At 33.0% G+C, this 14,267-nt stretch overlaps 1 non-coding gene across 1 annotated transcript; it reads right to left on the reverse strand.

Moving 5' to 3' along the window:
• Window positions 1–11,648: 11,648 nt before the first annotated feature.
• TRNAT-UGU (transfer RNA threonine (anticodon UGU)) lies at window positions 11,649–11,721 on the reverse strand. Its single transcript has one exon. It is a non-coding gene; the product is annotated as a tRNA-Thr (tRNA).
• Between the last annotated feature and the right edge of the window lie 2,546 nt (window positions 11,722–14,267).

Genomic DNA, 14,267 nt, shown 5'->3' on the forward strand with positions numbered 1-14,267 from the left:
TCTTGTTTTAAAAAATTCCATACATCAGAAAGGTGCAGAAATAAAACTAAATGTAATAAATGTGGCGGTATGTATCACAATGAATCGATTTGTACTAATAAATCCTTGTAAACAAAAAGTTGGAACAAGGTTATTCCAAAAACGAAACTGAATCTCTGACTTTGAATTCTGAGGAAAGAAATAAAGTTCAAAACTTAAAATTGATTGCTTCTGTTCCTCAAGGTGATAATAATAATGACTGTAATGCCAGGGAAATATTATTACAAACTTGTACAGTTTATGCTTGTTCTAAGTATAAATCAAAATTAACTAGATTAATTCTTGATCAAGGCAGTCACATATCCTTTATAACGAAAAAATTGGCCGACCATTTAAAACTTACTCCAATCCGTTATGAAAGACTTTCTGTTTATTCATTTGGTGCGACGAAGGCAATGAATCATTCCTATCCGGTCGTTGAAATCGAAATTCAGAATTGGAAACAAAATAATAAGATAAAAATTGAATGTTTGATCTCGGATGTTATTTCCTCGGCGTCCATCAGTGTGCCTAGTAAACAAATAGTAAATTCATGGAGCATATGGGGTTGCAGATCGCCGATTGCGCAAGAAAAAATAACATAGGTGTTGAGATATTAATTGGGGGGGATGAATTCTGGAATGTAGTTTATTCTGAAAGAATTAAAATATCTGAAGGGTTGTACGCAGTCAGTTCTGTGTTTGGTTGGGTTGCCGCAGGAATCAAGAAAAATAAAACAAACAAAAATTGTTCTGAAAATTTAGCGGTAATGACAAACACTGTTGTGTTGAAAGATTTAAAAGGTTTTTGGGAATTAGAACATATGGGAATTAATGACTCTGATGATTATTCCGATATTGACTGCGAAATAGTAGACCAGTTTGAAAGAAATTTGCAGTTTAAAAACGGAAGATATGAGGCAAATTTAATCTGGAAATACAGTCCAAATAATTTAGGAAATAATTTTGAGGTAGCTAAGAAACGATTCGCAAACCTTCACAATAAACTAAGTAAAACTCCGGAGATTTTTCGGGAATATAAAAATATAATTGAGAACCAGATATTAGAAGGAATTGTGGAGGAATGTCCAAATAATGATACAAATTTGGGATATTTTATGCCTCACCGAGCAGTGATACGACCTAGTGAAACTACTAAGGTAAGAATTGTGTACGATGCTAGCTCAAGGACAGAGGACACGAATTCGTTAAATGACTGCCTTGAATCGGGACCTAAACTAAATCCAAATATACTAGACATTATGTTAAATTTTCGTAAGTTTAAGATAGCGTTTTGTGGAGACGTTCAAAAAGCCTTTTTGATGATAGGAATTGCTGAAGGTGATAGAAAATTTCTAAAATTTCTTTGGTTTAATGAAAATAATGACTCCTTTAAGATTATGCAAATGTGTCGCGTAGCTTTCGGTTTGACTATATCTCCTTTCATTTTGGCCGCCACTATAAAATATCACATTCGAAAATATAAAGATAAAATGCCGGACAGTTTCCAAATGTTAAATTCTTCTGTCTATGTCGATGACCTATATTTTGGAGCAGGAACGGTTGAAGATGCATATCGGTTATCTGTAGATGCGGTTAATATATTTAAGGATGCTGGGATAAATTTCAGAAAATTAAGAACTAATTCTAAAGCATTAAACGATTTATGGGTCTCAGATGGGATTAAGGAATCAGACAAAAAATTAACTAGTGAATCGAATTTCTTAGGCATGATTTGGAATTCCATTGAAGACGATATAAAGTTAAATTTAAAAATTTAATTGACTTTTCTACTGGAAACGATTTTGCTACAAAAAGGAAACTTTTGCAAAGCATCGCCCAAATATACGATCCATTTGGATTTATTGCAACCTTTGTTATTCGGGCAAAAATTATTATGCAAGAAATCTGGTGTTCCGGTTCTGACTGGGATGAGGTCCTTCCTGCAGAGATTAAGGACAAATTCAACATTTGGCGGGAGGAACTTAATGATTTAACTGAAATATCGATACAGAGAAATTTCTTTGATGACGATCCAATGAATATAAGCCTTCACCTATTTTCGGACGCTAGTCCTAAAGCATATGGGGCCATCTCATATTTCAGATATTGTACGAGTGATTCTAAAATTAAAACTTCCTTTATCATGTCGAAATGCAGAGTTGCACCTTTAAGAGCAATCACGCTTCCTCGTTTAGAGTTAATGGGAGCACTCATGGCTGCTCGAATGTATAAATATTTGAAAAAATTGTTTGGTGATTTAATTGAGGATGTTTATTTTTGGAGTGATTCCGAAATCGCCATTACTTGGATTAAAGGTTCGCCAAATAATTGGAAACCATTTATCGCCAATCGTGTTACAGAAATACAGAGTATATGCAACAAAAAATTGTGGAACGATTGCGAAGGGAAACAAAATCCTTCCGATTTACTAACTCGAGGAATTAGTGCTCGGTCACTAATTAAGAATGATTTGTGGTGGCATGGGCCACACTGGTTACGTTTTCCTATTGAAAACTTTCCAAAACAAAAGAAATTAAAACCAAATTCAGAATCGTTGGAGTTAAGAAAAAGTATTATTTTGACTGCACCTGTAATTAACATTGAATCCCCAATTTTGCATATAGAAAAATTCAGTTCTTTAGGAAAATTACTTCGAATTACTGCCTATGTATTTAGATTTATTGGGAGGCTTCGGAAAAGGTCTACAGAGAATGGACCTTTAAGTGCTTTTGAGATTAAAGCAGCTGAACATTATTGGGTAAAAATTAGGCAACGAGAATCGTATCAAGCGGAAATAATTAAGTTATCAAATAAAAAATCAATTCTCGATTCTTCCATCTACTCCCTTAATCCAAGGCTTGATGAGGAGGGAATTCTTCGGTTGAAAGGTCGCATTCAATTTGCAGACTGTCACGAGAATTTAAAACATCCTATTCTATTACCCTCAAAATGCAAGTTTACCGAGTTGATCATCATGGACTCGCATGAAAGGGTATTCCATGCTGGAGTTAATTCGACACTAACTCAGATCAGAGACAAATATTGGATCATTAAGGGAAGACAGCGTGTTAAGACTATCATCAGAAAATGTGTGATATGCAAACGATATAGTGCTCGTCCTGGGTACAGGATATCGCTTCACTTCCTCCAGACAGAATTCAAGAGTCGCCTCCATTTGCTGTGACCGGGTTGGACTTCGCCGGTCCATTTTTTACGAAAGACAGGCAAGGTAAAGTTTACATGCTGTTGTTAACGTGTGCGGTCACTCGTGCCTTACATATAGAGATAGTAACTGATCTCAGCACTGAAAGTTTTTTGCTAGCTTTCCGAAGATTTTTAGCTCGCCGAGGACTGTGTACCACCGTGTACTCCGATAATGCCAAGACTTTTAAAAGAGCTGATAAAGAACTAAAACATATTTTTAAAACTTTGAGTGATTCATCTGTGAAAGAATTATTTTCTGCTAGAGGCATAAATTGGAAATTTATTATTGAGAGGGGTCCATGGTGGGGAGGGTTTTGGGAGCGTATGGTACGAACCATAAAATCCAGCTTGCGAAAAATTATTGGTCGATCATCCCTTACTGTGAAAGAGCTTGAAACAGTGCTCATTGAAATCGAGGCAATGATTAATTGTAGACCAATTACCTACGTGTTTACCGATCCCAATGAACCTTCTCCACTAACACCCTCTCATTTTCTGGTTGGTAGACGATTGTTATCCCTGCCTGCTAATAAAATAACATCAAATAATTTGATTGGGTCAAGAAATTCAATTATTAAACGATATAAATACCATCAAGATATTTTAAATCATTTTTGGAAGCGTTGGAGATCAGAGTATCTTTTTAATCTGAGATCTGCCAATATTTGTCCTCCACACTCTAACGCATCTCAGTTTAAAATCAACGATATTGTCTTGATTCATGACGACAAACATCCCAGAAATCTTTGGACAATAGGTAAAATTTTGGAATTAATGCCAGGCAGAGATGGTAAAATAAGATCTTGCATAATTAAAACACCTACTGGTACCTTAAAAAGGCCTATACAATTGTTATATAATATGGAACTTAACTAATGTTTGTATTTTGTATTTTTAGGTTTGATTCTCCTGACCTTGCTGATAGGTATCATTTAATGTTTTGTAAAATTTTATGTGCTTATAATTATGTATGCATGTGTTATATTTAACCATTTCTCCAGGATTTATTGTCGAAATATTAATTGAATATTCTAGAATATATTATTGAAAGATGAACTCTCCACCGAGTTCAGGTGGGGAGTGTTGTGTAATTTGAAGAAAAAGGCTAGAGGGCGCTGTTGCTCGCTTAGTTGTAGAGAATAAAGTTTCTTCATGTTGAAGGCGGCGGCCTAAGAATACGCTCTGTATATAGTAATTAAAATATTGTTTAAAATGTAAAAGTGTTAAAATTAGTAAACCCACTGAACCACCATCATCGGATTTGGAGATGCACATAATTATTAGATATGCAGACTGAAATCATAAAAGATGCTCACGAGAAAGGGCACACCGGTATCAAACATACAGAGAAACACCTGGATGAATACTATTTCATTCCCAAACTTCGGCAGAAGATAGAAAACGTTATCGCGAATTGCGTTCATTGCATCTTAATAAATCGCAAAGCAGGGAAAAAGGAAGGATTTTTACATCCGCGATTCAAGGAGGACATTCCGTTGCATACTTATCATATAGATCACTTGGGTCCTCTGAAAAGTACCCATAAAAACTACAAGCACCTATTAGTAGTGGTCGACGCCTTTACTAAATTTACTTGGATTTATCCAACAAAATCTACGACCTCAGCCGAGGTGATAACGAAGTTAGAGAATCAGAAGGCCATTTTTGGAAGCACTTGTCAGATCATTTCTGATAGAGGAACGGCTTTCACATCCAGTGAGTTTTCTGACTAATGTGCTAAAGAAGATATTAAACATCATCTAATCACCACAGGCCTGCCGAGAGCAAATGGACAAGTCGAACGAATCAACCAAGTCATTATATCAGTATTAGCGAAACTGTCCTTAAAAAAACCAACCGAATGGTATAAACATACACACGAAGTTCAGAGAACGCTTAACTCAACATATCAAAGACTACTTCGTTCGAATTACTCTTCGGTACTAAAATGAACAATAAGGGCACCGATCAGCTCAAAGAACTGACAGAAAGTGAGTTTCAATCTCAATTCGAGTCTCAAAGAGAAGAATTACGAAAGCAAGCCAAGAGGCAAATTTTCCAAGTCCAACAGGAAAATAAAAAGATATATAATGCCAAAAGAAGACAAGCACAGCCTTACAAAGTTGGTGACTTAGTGGCAATCAAAAGGACTCAATTCGGACCACACTTAAAATTAAGAGCGAAGTATTTCGGACCTTATAAGATCAAGAAAGTTAAGGGTGGTAACACCTATGACGTAATAAAGGAAGGATGCCATGAGGGGCCCATATGCACTACCACATGTGCCGAATTCCTCAAGAAATGGACGGCGCCTTAAAATTTTTCACGAACACTTATTTCTGTTATTGTATATTCTTGCTTGCTGCTTTGTTTGTTTTTTTTTGTTTGTTTTTTGCAGTGTCCTGGAGGGCCAGTCCACCCTCGGATGGCCGAAATGTAGTGCCGATCGCTTGGAGCTGTGATGAAAACCAGATGCCGTGACGTCATTCTCTCTACGAGCTGCGAAGGCGCCAAGCAAAAATTAGGGAAATTACCGTTTTGAGATGATAGACGATTGACGTGAAAGCAGAGACGCTGCTTCTGTTCAAAAAGAACTTTCACGACTCATTACTTGTTTAATTCTCTTAAATGTTAAATTTATGTAATAATCGTTTGTCTAATTAAAATGTCTTTCGTTAATTAATTTGTTCATCGTTTAAAATCCCCACATATATATATATATATATATATATATAAGCGACTAAAATCTACAACTTGGAAAGTTTTTAGTTCTTACAGAGAATAAAAAAGATTTGGCTCATCATTCCTTTAAGCATCATCAAACTTTAAAATGAGTGCAAAAGAAATTTATTTTTAGCACACGCCAGACCTTAAATTAATATTTGTTTTACATGCACAATTTTTACAATATTGATAAACGAAAATAAAGGCTTGCAGTCTCAATAGAATGTCCCATTAATGGCGATAAACTACTTTTTGTAGCACTCAATCTTCTTGGAAAGAAATGGGGGACAGGAAACGTCGCGCAGTTCGTGGATTAGGAAAGAGGGGGACGGGGATTTTCGATCAAATTTTGCGCAGTTCGTACCCTACCGTCATATAACGTCAAATTTGCAGACGTATTTATCTATTTATCTTAGTGCATGATTTTAGAGGATCACTTCTTATCTGATAAAAAGGAAGAAGTCTGAATGATTTTAAGCCATCCATACTTCATATTTCTTATTACAGTAGAATCTCGATTACCGAGCTTTGATTCACAGAGCCCAGTGCAATAAATAATCGTTAAAATAATTTCTCTCAAAAGATCACGGTATTTTTTTTTAATGTTTGAGTGCGTGTTCTAGCGCCGTAACTGCTTGGTGAATAATGAGAAGTAGGAAAACAGTATAGTTTATCACTAGAAAAATACTTGATGCTATTAATATGTTGGATCGTAGTGAAATGATTAAGAAAGACGCTAGTGTTTTAGGCATGGCGAAGTGACAGATTTCGACTGAAGAAAGAAAAGTAATGAAGCTGTTTGCTCTATGGCAAAAAGGCTTTGCTGAACTACTATTCAGCAAGTCTGTACCCGACATTATGGTGTTGTGACGTCTGCGCAACTTGGTGGCAAGGAAATCAGGCAACAAAATGAAACAGAATGCTGCTACTGATTTTTTTAAATTCTGTGATATTTGTATGTGTAATGTACAGCATGTCATTTACATTACTGGTACTTTTTTTCAAATTTAAAGCGCATATAATATTTAGTACAACGTGTATATTTGTACATTTTAGTTATCGATATGATTTATATCTCTGTTTACCTGCATGAACCCAGTACGTCTGTAAATTTCTTACAGCATACACAATAAGGCTATAGTATTAAAATTTTCTTTGTATCATATCATGTTATTCATTTCAGTTCATTCAATTTTGCATAAACGTCTTAGTTCCAGTCCACATTAGTTTGGATTACTGGTGTTCTACTGTTATTATTTTTTTCCGCTGTACATTACATTTCTTTTTAGCTTATCCAGACATCTCAGTTTTTATTATCGTTTTTCTCCTATAAATAAGAGTTCTTTTTAACTCTAACATATTACTTCTAAGTCAAAAATAATGTAAGCATAGAGTGCAAAGCTTAATGTTTGAGCGCATAGCTTCATATCTAATACTGTAGACCTTATGTATTGTCCTTATTTAATTAGGTAACGACATTACATAAAGTTAGCCTTTAAAACATTTAATGCTCCTGTAACAGCGTTTTAGTTTAATATTTTAAAGGAATTTATAACTTTTAATTCAACATAGAGAATATTTTTAATTACATGATTCACTGATTTGAAATTCTGAATTATACTTGAATAACCAAGAGCATTTCCCGTGATCCTAAATAACAGTAATATCAATAATATCAATATCAATAAATAATATCAATTTTATTGCCTCACCTTACTTGAAAGTTTAAGATAAGATATAATGTCATGAGTACTATATTTTCAGCATTTTTGATTAACCATTAATCCAAATTGTCACTTTTTTGAGAGATAGGTCCTTACATATATAGCATTTTTGAGAAAAAATATTTTTTTAGAACTTACAACTTCCACATCACAAAGTTCTAGTTAATTTACTTGTCCTTGACTACTAGAACTTTGAGGAAGAGTCTAATGACTATTCGCTAGTCTTCTTACAACTATAAAGACAAGTGCAAAGAAGGGATAAAATATCCTCTACTAGAATTTAATTCTGAATGAGATCCATAGCACCAACACCTACCTACCTTTAAACACCAATACTAATATTCTTTTAAAAAAATTCAAGAGCTTTGCATAAAAAACTTAAAATACGACCTAACAGCTATTTTAATAGATTTGCAAACCTATACGCTCTACCCAAATTTCAAAAAAATCCTGTTAAATTCCGTTTCATTGCACAAGTAGTACCAGAAATAATCTAAAAGAAGTTGATTATCTCTTTGCCAAAATACTCAAAAAAATTCTCGAAGTTCTACATAACCTTAAATTTGAAGAATACAGCTATAATTGGATTCTTAATAATAACGAGAAGATCATAGATACTCTTCAGACACTCAAAATAGAAGATATTAATACATATGATTTTGAAAATTTATACATTTCTCTGCCTCTCGATGAAATTTACCATAGCCTGCTCTCCCTCCCAGATCTTTTCCCATAAACTTTAAACATCATCTCCAGAGAAAAATGGAAGCTTTACCTACAAGTTACTATCTTTAACAATTATATTAAATTTAATAACAAAATTCTTCAAGCAAGTTAAGAGTATACCTATGGAAGCAAGTTTCTCAACCGCTTTGTGAAATCTTTTATTTTTCATGCAAGAGTATAACTTTCATATTTCGCTGAATAATCAACAGAAAATAGTTTTTGCAAATGTGTACAGATATATAGATGGCATTATTAACTTTAATAATTTTAATAAAATCGAACTATCCAATATCTGTCCTTTCAGACTTAAGCTCAACAAAATGGCATTGCTTACTCAGACCTTAATATCTTAAATTACAGAACAATTGAAATTTATGATAAAAGAAGAGAATTCAAATTTCACACGCACTAATTGGACCCCTAACATTTCTAAATTTTCTCTTCACTAATTGGACCTCTAACATTTCTAAAAAAGTTATAATTAACACAATAAATACACAATCGTGCAGAATTAAAAGAATTTGTAGTACGAAAGAATTCCTTGAAGAGAAAATACAGTAATTAATTCAAATTCTACTAGAAAATCAAATTCCGAAACATGTATACACGCACTAAGAAAAGCTGGTATGTACCTTAGTCTTTGAATTACTTGTAAAAGTGACATGATATCCTTTACTTACACCTTTATTAGGAGGTAAATGATGGATAACTAATACAAGTTCTGAGCACTTCTACGGATATGACTTAACTTCCCAATGAATAGTCATTTGCATGAAAGGCGATACTGAAATCTCATTCTGGCTGGGAGTTGTAGGTGGGAAACAAGAATTTAAAGGAAAAGGTTTCAAAATAAAAAATAACTATTAAAAAATTAAAATAATCGCTACAACATAAAAATTATTTTATATACATCTCATAGAGTTTCTAATGTAAATGTATAAATACAAGTAAAGTGAATACATTAAATATAAAAACTGTCTCTATCTGTATTTAGATTAAAATAACGAAAACGATTAGCACTTTCGTGATTTATATATATACATATATATATATTGATGGTGCCAACCATATTTTATATCGCTTTGCCTCTTTTGCTATACGTTGCGTAAAATATGATTAAGATATCAAGAAGTAGCTTATGTTATTTAAATTCAACTTAATATTCAGCCTTTCTTTCTCGCAAGAAGCGCATTGCTTTTTCGCAAATCTTTGTTTAGAAGCATGTGGAATTGGAATTTAAGTACCTATTACATTTGAATGTTTATATTGATTTATAAGAATTTATAATATATAAGAGCTTATAATGATTAACAATGTAACTGAAAATTATGAAACGAAATTCCTTCGTTGAGAATTCTCCAAGGAAATGTTATACAGAGAAGCCATGACGAGCTCTTGCTGTTAAAACAATATTACAGAGTAAAATAGTTTTTCAGCTAATATAGCTAAAACGTCTAGTCAAGATCAAAAATGTAATAAACAAGGCTAAAATCGTTTACTAATATGCATTTCATTTGGAACTTCCTTAAAGAATAAATTAATCAGTGTTATACAATTTCCCGAGATAATTATCCTCTCTTCTCCCCGAAAAAGACAGTTTTCTCTGTCGAAATGAATTTAATGCTTGTTTTCTTTGAAACAAATGCTAACCGGACTTTACTTGCATAAATTTAATAAAAAAGTAATATTTTATTTGTCTTTCAGAGTAATTATAATAATCTTACACTCACACACATATATATATATATATATTATAATGATAATAATGATCTTTCGGGATATAGAGAAGAAATCATTAGTTTTACATTTTCTGCACTTAATATCCAACGCACTTAACACTCTTCCTTTACTGATGCTTCAAAATTATCATAATATGATGCTAAAATTTTAAGTTAATCCACGATTGATCTTAGATAACATAAATCTGTTAATAAACATTGTGAAGTAATATTAAACTACAACAATTATGTTTAACATCTAGGGTGCTGGCACTTTCAATAATGCCACCCAACCTCTGAATAATCATCCCTTAATGAGGTCTCTATAGTCTAATTAACCCTATCTTTACTCGAAAGTAGATCTTTATACTTTGTACGAAGAGTTTAAATTTCAGCACATTTCTCAACTTGAGAATACTAGGAAAACTAAGTTGGTGATGAGGTGTCTGTGGAATTTGTTAATGAGGTGTAATAGTTGCAAATAATAATAAAATTATACTTACAGCACAGAATATCAAATTAGAACGTTTAATAGCTGTAAAAATGAACTATATCAAGAAATTTAACAGGCATATCTCCCTTGTTAACTTTCGTTCCTAGAATGCACACGCTTCTCTAAAATAATGGAAATATATACAATATATATGCCAAACTGTTATCTTCTTTCAAAGAAAAAATAATTGATGAATGAGCCGTTTTAACATTGCACTCCAAAATATTGCTGAAACAGCCCTTTAATTCACATAACCCATAACACTATGTAAATTATGCATGAGATTCACTGATAAGATCTACATATATACTTAAAATTAGTCAGAGACCTATAATCTGTGCGTGTATATTGTTTCTAAATGCCATAATAACATAAAGTTTTGAATTTGAGCTTATGATTAAGATAAATATTGTATAATTGTTGAAACGGAAGAAATTATTAATGAATAATTTACTTATATATGAAAGTCTGTATGTTTATTTGTCTAATCTGCAAGTAGTTAAAAACATAACATTTATTTATGGCATAAAACAGAGTTTTAATTAGCAAGAACATTATAGAACTGATTTCTTAATTTTAGTCTTAATTTTTAACAGAAATATTTACAATTTAAATAATTATGTGGATATAGATATGCAATGAAATTAAAATATTTTACCATGATTTTGATTTTCAAATTTAAGTAATAGCTACCATATTGACGTAGAATTTGAATAAAACTCTGTACCTCTATTAGTTTCGAAGGCGACAAGACATAGGTTCAAGTGCGAAAATATTCTGCAAAAGTAGGAACAGTTTTATATGAAACTTAATAGGTGGAGCACGGTAAAAATCTGCGTAGCGTCGTCTGAAAAATAGCAATGAAATGTGAAAATGTATTAGAATATTTGAAACGTTGATGAGGAATGGATTGAAATTAATGTCATTGTCTGACAAAGGTACATTTATTGTGAACTTTAAAGATACCATCATTCGTCAACAGGAAAGGCTTGTAGAGACATTAGGTTATTTCGAAGCAGGAAGGATAAAAAATGAGCAATGCCCTCGCCGGGACTTGAACCACGGACCTCTCGAATACACGTTGAGCGTGCTGACCACTGCACTACGAAGGCATGCTAAAAAGGCGGGAGAAATACCTTATATGCTCCCCCTTTTAAATGGCGACTTTGGTTTTAGGGGACCCAGTGGCTAAATCCTGGTGGCGAAAAATCATCATTCACCACCTTTTAGTTCGGACGCCACTCTAGAGGCATTAGGTATTTTTTTAAAGCAGGAGATGAGAAAGGGCCTTGCTGGGAATCGAACCACGGAACTTTCAAATACGCGCTCAGCATGCTGACCAATATACTACAAAGGCATGCTAAGAAGGCGGGATAAATACCTTATAAACTCTTGAGGATAATTTTCGTATAGCAAGTTAAATAATAGTTTATGATTAGCTAACAGAAATGTGCTTCTTTCTCCACTAAAAAGACTGTTTATAAATTCCACAAGAATGAAAATCAGAGACTGAATCGAGCAAGAAATGTTGAAATTTGATTCAAAATCTTGCTTTCTTTGCAATATCTACGCAAAACTACTATTAAGTGGTCATCGGATTTTACTTTTGTCTGATGGGATGCTGGCTACTTCTAAATAAATTTGTGGTGGTCTGCGACTTCGTTGGTTGGTGTTAGCAGAAGTTTCTATGTTCTCATTAGCTGAAATCTTGTGCCTGTTGGTATGTGAATGCAGCATTCGTCATTGTCATTATGTGGGTTTACGTTACTGATGTTGGAGTGTATATATGCACTTCGTGATTGTCGAAAGTAAGTTGCTTGTTGTTGTTGGTGAGATTGTTGTCAGGAGAGCTGGATGCTATCTGGTTTTGAGTAAAGGATTGCCATCCCTTGGGTGGTCATGGGGTAGTATGTTGCATCTAGTGCTATAGCTAATTCTTTGAGTAGAAGATTGTACTTTTTAAGAGCAAGTTTGCGTTAAGGTGTTTGGTTCCAGTTCCAAATCAATTCTGTCATATTGTGTGTTGTGTCAGCGATAAGTTGATCGGAATATGAAGCATAAATTGCTAATTCAACATTTCATTTAGTGATTTTTTCAGGAGGTTTTGTTCTGTTAGTGAAAAATTTTCATCTTCGCTCGTGTTTCGTTGTTGCTATATCTATACTTTTCTTATATCTATGCTTTTTTTCTTTCATATTCTTGTGATGGTATAGTTGTGTGATACTGAGGGTATGGTTCTCTATAAGTATTGATGAGAGAATTAAGAAACAAAATTAAGCTTTGCAAAAATGTAGTAAAATATTATTCTTTAGAAATATTTAGTGGTTGTTGCAGTTTGAATCCTACAATGAGCTGCTATAACTTGTCTAAAAACCCCTGTACATGCTTTAACGCGTAACCACTACTTTGAACAAAGACAAGAACATTCGATTAGGCTCGAAATCTATTAGATCACATGGCATACAATTTATGTGAAAGTAAAGGAAAGAATATTTAATATGAAAAGGGATCATACCCTTAAAATGAAGTTAAGTGATGTTCCGTTATCTAAGTTCTGGATAGCTGCAAAAAGCGGAGCTTCCTTCCATCGACAAGAAAGCTATAATACTTTTTTTGTATAATTTACTGCAATTTACATGTGTCAACAAAGTTTCTTGTCTACGCTCATTCATTCTTTTATTAGCCTACCTTTACACCAACTTCATTTAAAAACATTTAAATCTACAGACACTGAAAATGCACAAACAAATATAAAACATTTAAAGAGAAGAACTTGCCATAAGTATCATTAACACGTCGTTTCCTATAATATATCATTTATCATTATGTGTGCAATAATTTAAAAAAATAAAATGTTATGAAATCCTGTAAATAATTTTGTAGACATTCTGCATTTGTTTAACTATTTAAGGACATAGTCCATATAAAATATGGTTATTCTGACACAGAGTATCCTGAAATCAATTTAGGTAAGCGAATTTCCTTTCAATTATCGAAATAATTAATCTCCATTCTTTTACAAGTCCACCAAAATCTAAATCTCCTGACTCTAGAAATATGAACAAAGAATGATTACTACAAATCAAAATAGTTTTCCATGTGAGGGGATTTAATAATAACCTAGTAACAAAAAGAATTCCGGGCACAATGCAATGCAGTTAATGATCCAACTATTAAATACCATTTTAGGTGAAACATTAGATGTGGGAGGCGATTCCTACCATTTCTGGTGAGTTTATTGACATGTTAGTTCCTTTATTTATGTGTATGATACTCTTAAAAAGAAGAATATTTATATTTTTGCGCTGTGCATTTGAAAGAGCGAATAAAGTTTTCTGTAGGATATTTAGACAATAAATACGCAACACAATCTTTGTTATAATTCTTATAAAAACTGTACTTACCCATTCATTTACACCTTGCGTTATTTCAGTTGCGATTAAAGGATTACGTTGTGAATTTAAATTAGAATATTTTTTACTTAGCCTTTTGATGCACGTAATAGAAGAATGTCACAGGAGAAGCTTTTATGTGAAAAATGCATGCAAACAAAATTCCTTATTGGGAGAATTCATTTATTCCAATTTTAGGAGTATCATACACATAAATAAATACTGTACCATATACATAAAAGAGGTTTTACAGTAAGTTTGTCATA

Source organism: Stegodyphus dumicola, chromosome 4 (genome assembly GCF_044657685.1).
Source record: "Stegodyphus dumicola isolate Sdum_Otavi_A_Nest chromosome 4, ASM4465768v1".
Classification (NCBI taxonomy): domain Eukaryota; kingdom Metazoa; phylum Arthropoda; class Arachnida; order Araneae; family Eresidae; genus Stegodyphus; species Stegodyphus dumicola.